We start from the raw sequence: 16125 nt of genomic DNA, 5'->3' as shown, positions 1-16125 counted from the left end.
CGTGCAGGTGAGCGCCACAATCAGGACTGCATACGACCGAGGCACAAGGGCCAACACCCGGCATCATGGTGTGGGGAGCGATCTCCTACACTGGCCGTACACCACTGGCGATCGTCGAGGGGACACTGAATAGTGTACGGTACATCGAAACCGTCATCGAACCCATCGTTCTACCATTCCTAGACCGGCAAGGGAACTTGCTGTTCCAACAGGACAATGCACGTCCTCATGTATCCCGTGCCACCCAACGTGCTCTAGAAGGTATAAGTCAACTACCCTGGCCAGCAAGATCTCCGGATCTGTCCCCCATTGAGCATGTTTGGGACTGGATGAAGCGTCATCTCACGCGGTCTGCACGTCCAGCACGAACGCTGGTCCAACTGAGGCGCCAGGTGGAAATGGCATGGCAAGCCGTTCCACAGGACTACATCCAGCATCTCTACGATCGTCTCCATGGGAGAATAGCAGCCTGCATTGCTGCGAAAGGTGGATATACACTGTACTAGTGCCGTCATTGTGCATGCTCTGTTGCCTGTGTCCATGTGCCTGTGGTTCTGTCAGTGTGATCATGTGATGTATCTGTCCCCAGGAATGTGTCAATAAAGTTTCCCCTTCCTGGGACAATGAATTCACGGTGTTCTTATTTCAATTTCCAGGAGTGTATATTGAACTGATGCGGCTGCGTGTATCTCAATACCAACACAAAATACAGTGCAGGAGGCCACGGTAAAGGGTGAAATGAAATACATGAATTGGAAAACTGTGTAAATTTATTGTACGCGAGTACAAATGGAACAAAAATTAATCAAAATTAACTACTGTGCTTCAAAATAGACCACCAAGGCAGACTCACAGCGTGCCAACGACGGGGTAGGCGTCGTATGCCATTAGAATTACCTGGACAGCACTCACCTCGAGAGAGTTCATTTCAAAACAATGATCAACCAGCATTCGCAGCAGTAAACTGTCGTACGCAATGGAAATTTTCAAAAATTAATGTAGACATACGGTGATTAGTCCGAAAATAGTTCCTTCCTTCTGCTAACTTGCTGGAAACATCAGTCTGTCCGTAGAGGAAAGTGACTGGTATTTATTAAACAATTATCTTTAATCTCTTTTAGACACTAACACAGAAACCCACTTTCAGTCGTGACCTTTCCCGGCCACGCAACAGTCATGTTCATAAAGCATATGTCTAAAGTAAGTTACTGATTTTTGTCTAAAATAAATGAAAAGTGTTGGCGAGACGACATTTTGGTCGACACAAAAAGTAGCTACGGTTTAATATCTTCCCTGCCAAAGACATTGATATGTGGCAAGAGGAGGATGGAACCATGTAATCACGAATAATTAACGCAGATGATATTAATATCGTTTGTCAATTTAGAAATGGCAGACCAGGCATATTCTATAGTGTTCATATCAAATGGGATTTGTCTTTACGTTACTCAAATCACTGTAGAAAGATTCAGTCATAATTAATGAATTGTAACAAATGAAAAATTTCTACAAAATGAAATTCGAATCAGAGGTTGTCGCAAAAAGTCACTTTGACAGTATTAATCTTCCAGGATCGACTCAGATTTTAAATATCAAGGAATTTTCTCAACTATTAGTTTCGAACGCTACAGCCACCTATACCTGAGCAAGTAGTCATTTACTGGTTTTAGTTTTTCATTATATTTAGTATCCCATCCCTTGGTCCGTGATACAGCCGGGTCGCTCCATCAAATACGTTCCGCTAGTAGTCCTACTGTCACAGACACCGTGCAACGACCTCTGGTTGTCATTTTCGGCAATAACTGAAGGGCACTCTTGTCAAGTGAATGGTTATAGCGACTGTTTCTGATACGCAGGAGATCCGACACAGATTTTCATTTGTCACGACGTAACCATTACAATGAAGGTGCAGTGTTTCTGGACGGATTTCTCTGATGTCATTTTATTGATTTCATCTCCGTTCATTATGTTCAACTTATTTTAATTAATATATTTTATCTGATGAAAGCTATAACTGCCTTTTAGGACAATTTCCGATAGTTAAGCAAACTTTGAGCAGTAAAGGATGTGTTTCACACCATTCAGATTGTTTTCGGCAACAACAACGGTTTCCAGAGACGTTCAGATTTCCGTTACCCTTAACGTAATATTGCGATCATCACACTCTTATTAAGTCTGGCTGTGCATCTTTCATGTCGACGTTCTTGTAGAAAACGCTGTGTGCGGAAACAACCTGAGTGTGATGTTAAGTTTTTGGAATTTTTGAAAATATATTCAGCGATCTTAAAATTTGTTAAAATTAAAATAGTCTTGATCGCAATTTTTTATTTATTTATCGGAATGAGAGACCGGTTTCGAGTCTTTCATAGAGTCATCTACAGAATCTGTAAATATATATTGCCAAAGTAGTGTAGACGTTATCATAAGCATATAAAAGATATATAATAATATATAAAAGTAAGATAAATAGTAATAAATTATATCCAGAGCGGGGAATGGACACTGCCAAAAGAGTTTCGTCGGCCCTCGACGCTTGTGTAACTGCTGACTATATTGAGGGAACAGGTATTCAAATGGTTCAAATGGCTCTGAGCACTATGGGACTTAACATCTACGGTCATCAGTCCCCTAGAACTTAGAACTCCTTAAACCTAACTAACCTAAGGACAACACACAACACCCAGTCATCACGAAGCAGAGGAAATCCCTGACCCAGCCGGGAATCAAACCCGGGAACCCGTGCGCGGGAAGCGAGAACGCTACCGCGCGACTATGAGCTGCGGACGAACCGGTATTAATAGGGCTGGACACACCCACCGTGCTGAGTATGATATCATATGAAGGCCATCAGAAAACACGTTTATGATTAGATAACTTAATACATAACTATGAAGGAACAGTTAAAGTTATAATACATCATAATGTCAAATATTGATCATTATTCGTCAGTTAATATAAATTATGCTATTAAAATGGTGCATTGGTATAAAATAGAGTATGCTGCCCTCTAAAGTCAGAACTACAACTCTGCACCAAAGATTGTCGTTGCCCCAGCGTTGACGTGGATAATCGAGGGTTACCATGGAAATGGCGTCCTGTTCGGCTGTGGACGTGCTGTCGAAGACTGTGCTATGGGGAGTTACGTGGTATGTTACGGTTATGTGCCATAGAAAACCGGTTAATTTTGCTCTCTTCTGATGTCAGCGTCATGAAAATAACTGTACTAAGGCGGAACCACACTAATATTTCTATAACAACAGCGGAACCGTTGTACTAAAGTGCATCGGTAGTTGCCGTAGAAACGGCGTCCTAGCTCGGTGAGGCAGGCATCAGATGATCAGAGATAATGGCGTATTGTATTGTATTGTATCGTATGTTAACCGGGGACCTAAAAACGACGGAGAGGCTCCGTCCCCGCCGCAGCCGCAGTGGTGCACAACCCCACGACGACTACCGCTGTCCACTTCACCCTTCCGCCGCCCCACACCGAACTCAGGGTTATTGTGCGGTTCGGTCCCCGGTGGACCCCGCAGGGAACGTCTCACACCAGACGAGTGTAACCCCTATGTTTGCGTGGTAGAGTAATGGTGGTGTACGCGTACGTGGAGAACTTGTTTGCGCAGCAATCGCCGACATAGTGTAACTGAGGCGGAATAAGGGGAACCAGCACGCATTCGCCGAGGCAGATCAAAAACCGCCTAAAAACCATCCACAGACTGGCCAGTTCACAGGAACTCGACACAAATCCTCCGGGCGGATTTGTGCCGTGGACCAGGCGCTCTTTCCCGCACGGAAAGCCGTGCGTTAGACCGCACGGCCAACCGGGCGTGCGAGATTATTGTGTACTGCGAAAGATATCACAACGGCTGACATTTGGAGCACGAAAACAGTGTTTGCATAGATAAATCGGCAGTTGTTATAAATATAGCGTCTAATTTTCACAGCGACAATATATAGTGCTGTAACAAAATTGTAATTGGCGGAATTTGACGCCTTTGTCAATGTAGCGTAGTATTCGTCATTATGACAAAATTATACGTCATAAAAGGATAAAATTAAAGGGTTATAATCAGCTTAATAATCTCTTCACAAGAAATTCTCTATGTCAGGTTATAATATTGGCAACAGGATGCTGTAAAAGTGTATGGTGATTGGTGGGAACAGATGCCTGATACCGCTGTGGAAAAGTACAAAGCGTACATAAACATTTTTTGATGTACGCTTTGTACTTTGCCATAGCGGTATCAGGCACCTGTTCCAATCAATCACTATACACTTTTACAGCATCCTATTGCCAATACTCTAACCTCATACAGAGAATTTCTTGCGAAGAGATTTTTAAGCTGATTATAACCCATTTATTTTATCCTTTTATGACGTATAATTTTGTCGTAATGACGAATACTATGCTATATTGACAAAGGCGTCAAATTCCGCCAATTATAGCTTTATTACAGCACCAGTGAAAATAAGACGCTATTTCTATAACAACTGCCGATTTATCTATGGAAACTCTGTTTTCGTGGTCGAAATGTCAACCGTTGCGATATCTTTCGCAGTACACTATAATCTCTGATCATCTGATGCCTGCCTCACCGAGCTAGGACGCCGTTTCTACGGCAACTATTTATGCACTTTAGTAACATCGTTCCACTATTGTTATAGAAATATTAGCATGGTTCCGCCATAGCACGGTTATTTTCATGACGCTGACATCAGAAGAGAGCAAAATTAACAGTTTTCCTACGGCACATAACTGTAACATACGACGTAACTCCCCATAGTACAGTCTTTGACAGCATGTCCACAGCGGAACAGGACGCCATTTCCATGGTAACCCCCGAATATCCACGTCAGCGTTGGGGCAACGACCACCTTTGGTGCAGATTTGTAGTTCTGAGTTTAGAGGGCAGCATACTCTATTTCATACCAATGAACCATTTTAATAGTATAAATTAAATTCACTGACGTATAATGATCGATAATTGACATTATGAGGTATTATAACTTTAACTGTTCCTTCATAGTTATGTATTAAGTTATCTAATCATGATGATGTTTTCTGATGGGATTCATATGATGTCATACTCAGAACGGTGGTTGTGTCCAGCCCTATTAATACACTCCTGGAAATGGAAAAAAGAACACATTGACACCGGTGTGTCAGACCCACCATACTTGCTCCGGACACTGCGAGACGGCTGTACAAGCAATGATCACACGCACGGCACAGCGGACACACCAGGAACCGCGGTGTTGGCCGTCGAATGGCGCTAGCTGCGCAGCATTTGTGCACCGCCGCCGTCAGTGTCAGCCAGTTTGCCGTGGCATACGGAGCTCCATCGCAGTCTTTAACACTGGTAGCATGCCGCGACAGCGTGGACGTGAACCGTATGTGCAGTTGACGGACTTTGAGCGAGGGCGTATAGTGGGCATGCGGGAGGCCGGGTGGACGTACCGCCGAATTGCTCAACACGTGGGGCGTGAGGTCTCCACAGTACATCGATGTTGTCGCCAGTGATCGGCGGAAGGTGCACGTGCCCATCGACCTGGGGACGGACCGCAGCGACGCACGGATGCACGCCAAGACCGTAGGATCCTACGCAGTGCCGTAGGGGACCGCACCGCCACTTCCCAGCAAATTAGGGACACTGTTGCTCCTGGGGTATCGGCGAGGACCATTCGCAACCGTCTCCATGAAGCTGGGCTACGGTCCCGCACACCGTTAGGCCGTCTTCCGCTCACGCCCCAACATCGTGCAGCCCGCCTCCAGTGGTGTCGCGACAGGCGTGAATGGAGGGACGAATGGAGACGTGTCGTCTTCAGCGATGAGAGTCGCTTCTGTCTTGGTGCCAATGATGGTCGTATGCGTGTTTGGCGCCGTGCAGGTGAGCGCCACAATCAGGACTGCATACGACCGAGGCACACAGGGCCAACATCAGGCATCATGGTGTGGGGAGCGATCTCCTACACTGGCCGTACACCACTGGTGATCGTCGAGGGGACACTGAATAGTGCACGATACATCCAAACCGTCATCGAAAGCATCGTTCTACCATTCCTAGACCGGCAAGGGAACTTGCTGTTCCAACAGGACAATGCACGTCCTCATGTATCCCGTGCCACCCAACGTGCTCTAGAAGGTGTAGGTCAACTACCCTGGCCAGCAAGATCTCCGGATCTGTCCCCCATTGAGCATGTTTGGGACTGGATGAAGCGTCGTCTCACGCGGTCTTCACGTCCAGCACGAACACTGGTCCAACTGAGGCGCCAGGTGGAAATGGCATGGCAAGCCGTTCCACAGGACTACATCCAGTATCTCTACGATCGTCTCCATGGGAGAATAGCAGCCTGCATTGCTGCGAAAGGTGGATATACACTGTACTAGTGCCGACATTGTGCATGCTCTGTTGCCGGTGTCTATGTGCCTGCGGTTCTGTCAGTGTGATCATGTGATGTATCTGACCCCAGGAATGTGTCAATAAAGTTTTCCCTTCCTGGGACAATGAATTCACGGTGTTCTTATTTCAATTTCCAGGAGTGTATCTGTTCCCTCAATGCAGTCAGATCCCTCCAAAACCCAGGCGATCATTGTAGGCAAAACCACCCCTTCCTTCCGCCTCCTTGATTTCTATCTCACCACCTATGGCCATCCTATCGCCCTCACTCCCACCCTTAAGTACCTTGGCGTCACCCTCGACCGTCGCCTCTCCTGGACTCCCCATCTCCGGACAATCCAAGCCAAGGCATGCTCCCGACTCCATCTCCTCAAGCTCCTTTCAGGCCGTACGTGGGGTCTGGACCCCTCCACCATCCTCCACACCTATAAATCCCTCATCCGCCCTATCCTTTGTTACGCCCATCCGGCCTGGATCTCCGCCACCCCCTACCTTTTATAAATCCCTCCAAATCCTTGAACGCCATGCTCTCCGCCCCGCCTATCGCATCCGTCTCCCCTCCCCCACTCGGATCCTCTATGATCTCATCCCCTTCCCCCACCTCCTCCTTTTCCTTGAAAGGATATGGATCCTGTACACCTCCCGCAAACTCGATCCTCCTCATCCGCTTGTATCACCCATCCTCTCCCAACCCCGCATGCTGCCGTGCCTGTATTCCCATGTCCCACCTGGTCTCCATCTCTCCACCCTCCTTACCCTCTCCCAAGGTGGCTTCCGTCAGCTCCCCCTCCCTGAAGATGTCCTCCTCCCCTCCATCTACCCCTCCTACCAACTTTGATCCTCCCTCCCTCTTCCTGTGTCTGTTCCATTGGGCACCCTCCCTCCCTCCTCCCTCCTCCCTCCCTCCTCCCTTTCTCCCCACTCCTCCCCTGGGCCTCCCCTCCTCTGTCCCTCTACTCCTCCTCCCATCTCCTCAGCCATTGGCATCTTTGTTCTCCCCTCTCCACCCCCCCTCACCCTTCTTCCCATCTTGGCAGGTCCCCAGACTCGCACATGCTACGTCGACTTTCGCGCGCTGGAGATCATTGCCATCAGTGTCTCGTGAGTGTGCCGTCGTTTTGTGTTTTTAGAGTCCGCCGTCACGCTTCTACGTTCACTTGTGCCGTCGGATTCCTCAGTGTCATGTGCGCCATGTCAACGTGTTTTCAGTGTCGTTATCGTCGAGTGTGAACGGCTCCGTGTTTTTGTGTTTTTTGTGTATCTGTGACCACTATTTTTAGCCCATCACTCTGTTCATTTTAATTCTCCATTATTGTACTGTTATTGTCAACACTATGGCTGAAGAGCGGCATAGCATGCCGCTGCCAGCCTACCTGATTGTTCAGGTGTTAAAATAACAATAAAGAAAAAAAATGCAGTCAGCTCTACCTCCTGTACACGGCAGATATGCCCCAACCCCCCCCCCCCTCCCCCCAGTACACCTCTTGCAATCTACCGATGACACCGCATTCCTCGCCCTCACTCCTAGCCTCCAGCGGTCCCAATGCCTTCTCCAGAATCACCTTGACCTGTTTGCCGCATGGTGTAACCAGTGGCTCCTGAAAATCATTCCTTCCAAGACCCAGGTAATCATTGTAGGTCGTACCATTCGCTCCTTCCGGCTCCTGGATATCTCCCTTACCGTCTGCGCCCGTCCTGTCCGCTTCACCCCATCCCTAACCTCCTAACCTACCTTGGCCTCACCATTGACCGTCATCTCACCCGGATCCCTCATCTCCGCTCCATCCAGTCCTATGCCCACAACCGCCTCCGACTCCTCAAACTCCTCTCTGTCCGGACATGGGGGTTGCACCCCTCTACCAACCTCCACACCTACAAATCCTTACTCCGTCCCATCCTCTGTTATGCCAGTCCCACCTGGATATCTGCCCCCCCCCCCCCAATTCTATAAGTCCCTCCAGATCCTTGAGCGTCATGCACTCCATCTCGCCTTCCGTATATGCCTCCCGTCCCCCACACGGAATATCTATGACCTCATTCTTTTCCCCCATCTGCTCCTATTCCCCGACCATATCCGCATACTCCACACCTCCCTCCGCCTTGATCCCCCTCGCCCCCTGGATGCTCCTCTCCTCTCCCATCGCCGCCCCCTGCCACATCTTCACTGTTGTGTCCCCCCAACCCTCCATCTCTACACCCTTCATTTCCTTTTGCAAGGTAGCTTCCATCAACTCCCCCTCCCGGATGATGCCCTCTCTCCCTCCATTTATCCCTCCTATCAACTATGATCCTCAGCCCCCTCCTTTCCTCCATCCTTTTCTTGGGCTCCCTCTCCCCCCCTTCCGTCCTCTTTTTTCCCCACCTACCCTCTCTCTGCCCCCCTTCTCTCCCCTCAGTCCTTTTGCATTTCCCTCCTCTGCCTTTTAAAATTCCCTCTCACGTATGACCTGCCTCCCCCCCCCCCTTATGAGTCCTCTCCCTCCTTTGGCCCACCCCTTTCGTTTTACCTCTCCTCCCTCCTTGTTTTCCCCCTCATCTGTCCAGGTCCTCCCCCCCCCCCCCCCTTATCTGCCCTAGGCTATGGTGTGTCCTTTGTGCCGACATTTTAGTGGAGTGTTTACAGTGAGTGTTCAGTGTTGTGTCTTTTCCGAAGTGTTGCAAACGGCCATCATCCTGTCTCTGGGTGTGATTTTATATCTCTTGCGAACAGAAACCAGACTGTCGCAATGTTTTTTAATTGTCTGTCTACTATGTTACCTGTCTGCATCCTGTGTCTTTTATTCGATTTGCCAACCCGTTGCTTTATGTTTTAATGTTCCACAATTTTCCGCCATTTTGCACTTTAAGTCACCGTTTTATCGCCTGTTTTTATTGTTTCTTAACTTCTTCTTTCGTTTTAAAAAGCCTGTAGGCTGCAGAGCAGCGTAATAAGCTGCTGCCAGCCCGCCCCCTTCGGGGAATCGAAATACAATAAAGGGGAAAAAATGCAGTCAGCAGTTACACAATCGTCGAGGGTCGACAAAACTCGTCTGGCAGTGTCCATTCTCTTCTGTGGGTGTAATTAATTATTATTTATCTTTTTTTATGTGTCTTTTATATACTTATTATAACAGCTACACTACTTTCGCAATATATCTTTACAGAGTCTGAAGATGACTCTATGAAAGAGTCGAAACCGGTCACTCACTCCAATACATAAAAAAAATAAAAAATTGCGATCAAGACCGAGTGTGAAGTACCCAGGAACGTGATTTACCTGATAGGTCCACTGTGTTTCATTTTCCCGCAGTATCCTTACAACATTCTAGTGACCACTGCAATGGTAACTTACGACATCGTTTGGACATAAAAGTACACATACCGGTAGAATCACTGAAGATCACCTCGCTTTACACATTTGAAAGTTTTCTTGAAGTTTGTCGTCGAAATTGTTTTGCCGTGCTGACAAGCCATCGCCGACCATGGTCAAACTTGCAGCTTGAACTGTCGTTTGTACACTTCCAGTAGATACTAATACTAGCAGGACGTAAACAGCCGAAGAACTTTGCCGTTTCCATAACGCTTGTGGCCAGAGCCCAGACATCCTGACCTGCTGTGCCTCAAAGTCGCTCAATTCAGCAGCTTTCCAAAGTCCTTCGAAATTGGGTCCACTGACGATACTGTTTTACGCCACCGCATTCCGAAAACATTTCGCACTGGGATACACACCCCTCAACGTGAACCAGGCGATCTCTTTCCTAAGAAAAAAGGCTGTTCATACAGTTAAGGCTCATCAGTATTTATTAATTTTAATTTCGCAGAGAGTATCCTCATCTACAACTGAATTAACATATGTACTTGGCAATCAGTGTACTGAGCATGGTGGCTGGTACTTAGAATCGATTCTAGCAACTTTTCATTCTGTTCCATTGGCGTACGATGCGAGAGAAAAATAGCATCCTATATCCCTCGGTACGCACAATAATTATTACAGAATAGTTGCTGTGTGTTCCTTGGATACCAGGTTACTACAGACATACAGGTGGGTTTTGTTGAAACAGCGCAGCTTTTACCTCAAAGATATCTATTTAACTTTCCTGAGCTTGTCCCCCGTTGCACTTCCGTTTAGGCTGTACTGACATGCACGACTCTAGCCGCGCCTTTCTGTAAATTCGGATGCTTACTACTGAGCCCGTAATCGAATTCAGCCATGTTTTCTCCCTTTGTTGCGGGCACTATCTTGTGTTAATCAACATTTAAAGGGGGTCGACATTCGTTGCGCCAACTGATAATTTTTTCAAAGTCGTTATACACTTACTTACAAACATCTTGACAGGAAACTGGTTCATAGAAAATAGTTCCGTCAACGAACAATTTTAGGCCACGCGGGATTTGCCGAGCGGTCTCAGGCGCTGCAGTCATGGACTGTGCGGCTGGTCCCGGTGGAGGTTCGAGTCCTCCGTCGGGCATGGGTGAGTGTGTTTGTCCTTAGGATAATTTAGGTTAAGTAGTGTGTAAGCTTAGGGACTGATAACCTTAGCAGTTAAGTACCATAGGATTTCACACACATTTGAACATTTTTGAACAATTTGAGGATAATCATGACCCCATCTGATAAGTCGTTTCGTATATGAAAACAATAGAGATCCCGTAACGCTTCGTTGAGGCACATTAATTTCGATTCCGTTGTACACTCGCCTTCCAGTGTAGCATAATAGGTTCGCTCAGAACTTCTGTCGTGCTAATCAAATCATTATGAAAATATTCCTTGTTACCGTGTCTTGGTTCTTAGTCGACAATTGACTTTTATTCCTCATTAATAACATCCGATACGATAGTTTTTAATTCCTCTCTTCGTGCGTGGTAATAGCTACAAGGAAATGGAGGAGGAGGAGATTAGTGTTTAACGTCCCGTCGACAACGAGGTCATTAGAGACGGAGCGCAAACTCGGGTGAGGGAAGGATGGGGAAGGAAATCGGCCGTGCCCTTTCAAAGGAACCATCCCGGCATTTGCCTGAAGCGATTTAGGGAAATCACGGAAAACCTAAATCAGGATGGCCGTAGACGGGATTGAACCGTCGTCCTCCCGAATGCGAAAGGAAATGGAGCTCTGTATGTCTGTCATGTGTCATGGAGCGCGTTCGCTAACCTGGAACGTGATTTTATATTTCTACCAACACCTAAACAGCACATATCATGAACTCGCCAGCCATCAAACGAACAAATATGGATTATCATTTACATATATGCGCTAAGGAAAGCAAAGTAGGGCTAATTCCTCCGAAAATTTTTACGGTATTTCTGTTTTGATATTATACCTCGCAACACAGGAGGAAAATCTTTTGGAACGAAGCAGTGTTGACGATCATTAGAAAGCTAGGGGTGTTAAATTCAGTACACGGCTTACAGTGTATTAGGAAGTGATTGATAGTAAAAAACTTTTCTACTCTGTGCAGAAACGTTTATATAATGTTGTGGTACACGAAATTCACGATAACCAGTTACTTAAGAATCGAGATACAGTTTTGCAAAGCGTCTTCCCAGTTTTCCGAAATAAACATTACCAGAGTACTTTCAGACTAGCTGCCCTGCCAATCAAAGTTAAGAAGCGAGTGAGATCACAAATGGCATTAACATGTATTATTACCAGGTCGGTCAAAAGAAAACACTTCAGTAACGTATTCTCTGCAGTGATCTCAAGAGTTAAGAAAACAGCACTCCAAAAGAGTTGCCAATATTCAGCCTCTAAGTGTGTGTGTGAGTTTCCTGGGATACTGGAGTGTTTGTGGTAGGCCTAGACAGAACGGTGATCACTATGAAATAGTTATGAGGGTGATTTTTGAAAGAAATAGTGTGGGAATAAGTACGAGTTTTGTTTTTGGTTCCTTTCATTGATAATCGCTACTGGTTTCCTATATGAGCCGTCGCTTTTCTTGCATTGTCGCTTTAACCCATTTATTACGGAAAATTTTCCAGAATATGAATTGAGTTGGTTTATTTTCTTCTGCGAATTGCCACAGTCTATTTATGCAAGTCGATGGTACGTAAAGTTATAAACTTCAGTTGACAACCCCAGAATTCCTCAGGGATTCTGTTACAGTTCAATTTCAACCCGTAATCTGATCAAACAAGGGATTGGTATTCGTCTATTCGCATCAAGTTCAGTAGCGTGACGTTCGATAGAGACGTTTTCACTATTCAAACGTATAGTCATGTGTGCTGCTGAATTTGGTGTGTATGTTGAATTATGGTAACATCAGTGATCTGTCGTCTCGACTGATTTACTACAAGCATTTAGTGTTCAAAATTGTCTTTGATCACATTCAAAACATTATTTTCTTAGTTCAAACTTTTGCGCGAAACTAGGGTTTCACATTTAATGTAATGTTAATATTGAATATGAAAGTATGTGGCACTGACGAATCCACTGGTGAGCAGTAGAACTAGACGTAACCGCTGCTGTGGAGAGAGAGCGCTCGTATTGCCGCAGCTAATGGAATAGTTCGGTGTGCCACGTGTCCCTGATGTCGTCACAACTTCTTCTGGCCGTCCGCCTGACATTCAAGTACAGGATAAGCACGATGTGCGATGTCAGCGCAGCCAGATCCGCACATCGAATATCTTGTCTCTCGGTCAAGCATGCAGCGGGATTTCGACACACCAATACTGAATGTGTGTATCAGGAATATTTGTTTAAAAGACAGCCGCAGTGTCTTAGGCAGGCAGTGTGTTGAAGACAGAGGTAGCCGACAAGTATAGCCGGGGGAAACATCACGGAAGATAAGTGTTCAGTGCTAGGCGACAGGATAAGTGAGCAGCCGAAACATACAAAGCCACTCTATACTCCACTTGTGAAGTATAGAACTGCCCCACACTAGTACGTGTGGTTACCGTACGTCAAGGCGCATGGAATGGAGTCGCCTTGTGGGACGGAAAGAGTACGTCGAATGCCTCTTGAGCGAGTGGTCCATCAGCGAGTGGTCAAACAATGCCCTTCAATCGTGTTTCACCGGCAAACTACGTTCGAATCTGATGTAGGATCCTGTGCATCTAGCACCCTATAGGTGATCTGTATCTCCAGCGAAGCGATGCATCACGCAGGAATTATGTTAGAAGAGTATGAAGAACGCTCCACGGATATGAGGACCCGTGTTTGGACCCCGAAGTCACTTAACCAAAATTTTATGGATTGATCTTTGAGGCCGTGACTCATCAGCGACTACTGTATATCGTTAAGTCGTGCCACAACTTGTCTTCAAGTCAACAAGGAGGGCTACTAAGTGGGTGTTTCTGATTCAACTATTCACTGGTGTATGTTCCCATTTGGTAGGTTAGTAAATATGTTTTTTCTCCTACTACTGATCAAATTTATTGTTTGTTACACAACCATTATAAAGTGACGTATGGAACCAATTTTTATTCAGTATTCTGAACGAGCGAGGTGGCGCAGTGGTTAGACACTGGACTTGCATTCGGGAGGACGACGGTTCAATCCCGCGTCCGAACATCCTGATTTAGGTTTTCCGTGATTTCCCTAAATCACTCCAGGCAAATGCCGGGATGGTTCCTTTCAAAGGGCAAGGCCGATTTCCTTCCCCGTCCTTCCCTAATCTGATGAGACCGATGACCTCGCTGTCTGGTCTCCTTCCCCAAAACAACCCAACCCATTATTCTGAGCATTTATTCCCACGTTTTTCATGAAAAGTTCAAAAATGGTTCAAATGGCTCTGAGCACTATGGGACTTAACATCTTAGGTCATCAGTCCCCTAGAACTTAGAACTACTTAAACCTAACTAACCTAAGCACATCACACACATCCATGCCCGAGGCAGGATTCGAACCTGCGACCGCAGCAGTCACGCGGTTCCGGACTGAAGCGCCTAGAACCGCACGGCCACAACGGCCGGCTTCATGAAAAGTGTGCTAAATGTTTACCACTAGCGATTTCAGTAAATGTGCAATGGAAAAATGGCCTTTTCAAATCTATCTCGAACAGACAATTTAGTATGGTCTAAACCTCCTGGGAGCAGGAACGAATATTTTTCGGAGATTTGGTATCATTCACTAACATTTGATACGCGAAGTTTTCCCGCAGATGAGTCTATTGAGATATAGTCAAGCTTTTCTGCGACTTTTCTGGGGAAATGCAAGATGATGGTACGAAAATAGAACTGTCTTACACAGTCTTAATTATGATTACTGTTTAGAAACAGATTACTGGAAGTCGAGATAGCTGCTAGGTCCACAGTGACAATGTTTATTATCTCACTGGCTCATCTGCACGTCAGACACATTGGCGAGCTACTTCCGAGCCCATTTTGTGCTGCAGCTTTTTCCATAAATCAGAGGATACAATTCTGCCCATTTTACAGTAGAAAGATAATGTATGACTCATATTTATATCATTTCCAGTGTATTGCCAATTTTCCTCATTCTTCTCTCTCTCCACATAATAACAGTAAACTTTTATCACAATACTTCTGCTATGCTTCTTCAAGAAATATACACGTTCGTTCTTTTTACCTCAAATTGCTCTCTACTCTTTTGGCACATTTCCGCATTAACACTGGCGTCTAGTCGCACGGTTAGGTATCTAGCCTAGTAACGCCGGTAACTGCGCATTGCGTTGAGCCGTGTGGCAGTGACAGCTGATACGTACCGGCCGACGTTCAGGGAGCGTGCAGTGGCTGGTGGGAGGCGCATGGTGGCTCCGCGCTGCGGCTGCGAACGTCGGCGCCAGCGGCGGAGCACTGGCCTAGGCCGCAGCGAGCGACTGCCGGCTGCGGAGGTGGGGGGGCCGCCGCCGCGCAAGGTCAGCACTCGCCGCCGCCGCTGCCGCCGCTGCACTCACTATGCGTCCTCATCTCCTACAAACGAGCCAGCTACGGGCATTGAAATCCCCGACCACGTGTACTGTCACAGAAAGTTCACTGGCTTCCGACAGATGTACTAACCTTAAAACAGTATTTATTCCTTCATCCCAACTTCTGGGTCGACTGTCACGTTTTGTGCCCATTTCGTGACCCTCATTTTAATGAGACCTTCGAGCGGCCTTCTTCACCTCGGTTTAGCCTACTCCGACAAGTTGTCCGTAAAGTCAGTGAGGCATATCGGTACTCTGAGGTTTCCTACTACTAACGAGGAGAACACGGCAAGTGCCATAACCCGATATCCCAGAAACTCTGCTCAGTGGAAGAGAGCTCAAAATAAGCAAACACATGTCTCAGTTTACCAATAGATATTTGACGATTTTTGAGAAAACGACGACCAAAGCTTTTGAGGTAGCGTATGTGCCTTTAAGCGAACAACTAGTACAACCGAAGCGCTTGTGCATGGGCTAGCGTCACGGCTTCACACTTCTGCACCCCGTGCTGAAAACGCGATTATTATTTTCATATTTGTTTTTCATTTATCTATCCATGTCCGTAGAAGATAACAACAAGAATGCTTTCCAACGTATATTAAAATAACGTTGTCCATATTCGTCAATTAATTGTGGGTCTGGCGAATGAATTTAAAAAAATGAATGAAAAAATTGGTTGTAATTGTTTTTGGTGGAATTCCTCTAGTGTATCTTGCTTGATACATAATCAACTGCAGGTACCAGTTTTCGGAAATACGATCCGTTGTGCGTGGTTTGCCACGAATTTATTTCCAACGCGTGAAATCTTCAGCAATGTTGAGAACGGTTCTTCCCCGAGTGAGATTCTTATGAAGAAGTGTATCTGTGGCAAACCTACCTTCGT

General features: G+C 46.3%; 1 protein-coding gene across 2 annotated transcripts in view; it reads right to left on the bottom strand.

Moving 5' to 3' along the window:
* LOC126470476 (melanocyte-stimulating hormone receptor-like) overlaps positions 1-15174 on the bottom strand; it is a 174334-nt gene extending 159160 nt beyond the window's left edge. For both annotated transcript variants that reach the window (XM_050098344.1, XM_050098345.1), the window contains exon 1: positions 15039-15174. The gene's annotated coding sequence lies outside the window, so the exon portion shown is untranslated. The remainder of the gene's footprint in view (positions 1-15038) is intronic.
* Positions 15175-16125: the final 951 nt, after the last annotated feature.

The sequence above is a fragment of the Schistocerca serialis genome, chromosome 3 (assembly GCF_023864345.2).
Source record: "Schistocerca serialis cubense isolate TAMUIC-IGC-003099 chromosome 3, iqSchSeri2.2, whole genome shotgun sequence".
In the NCBI taxonomy this organism is placed as follows: domain Eukaryota; kingdom Metazoa; phylum Arthropoda; class Insecta; order Orthoptera; family Acrididae; genus Schistocerca; species Schistocerca serialis.
The sequence above is the reverse complement of the archived record's forward strand: the minus strand, read 5'-3'. Positions and strand labels throughout refer to the sequence as shown.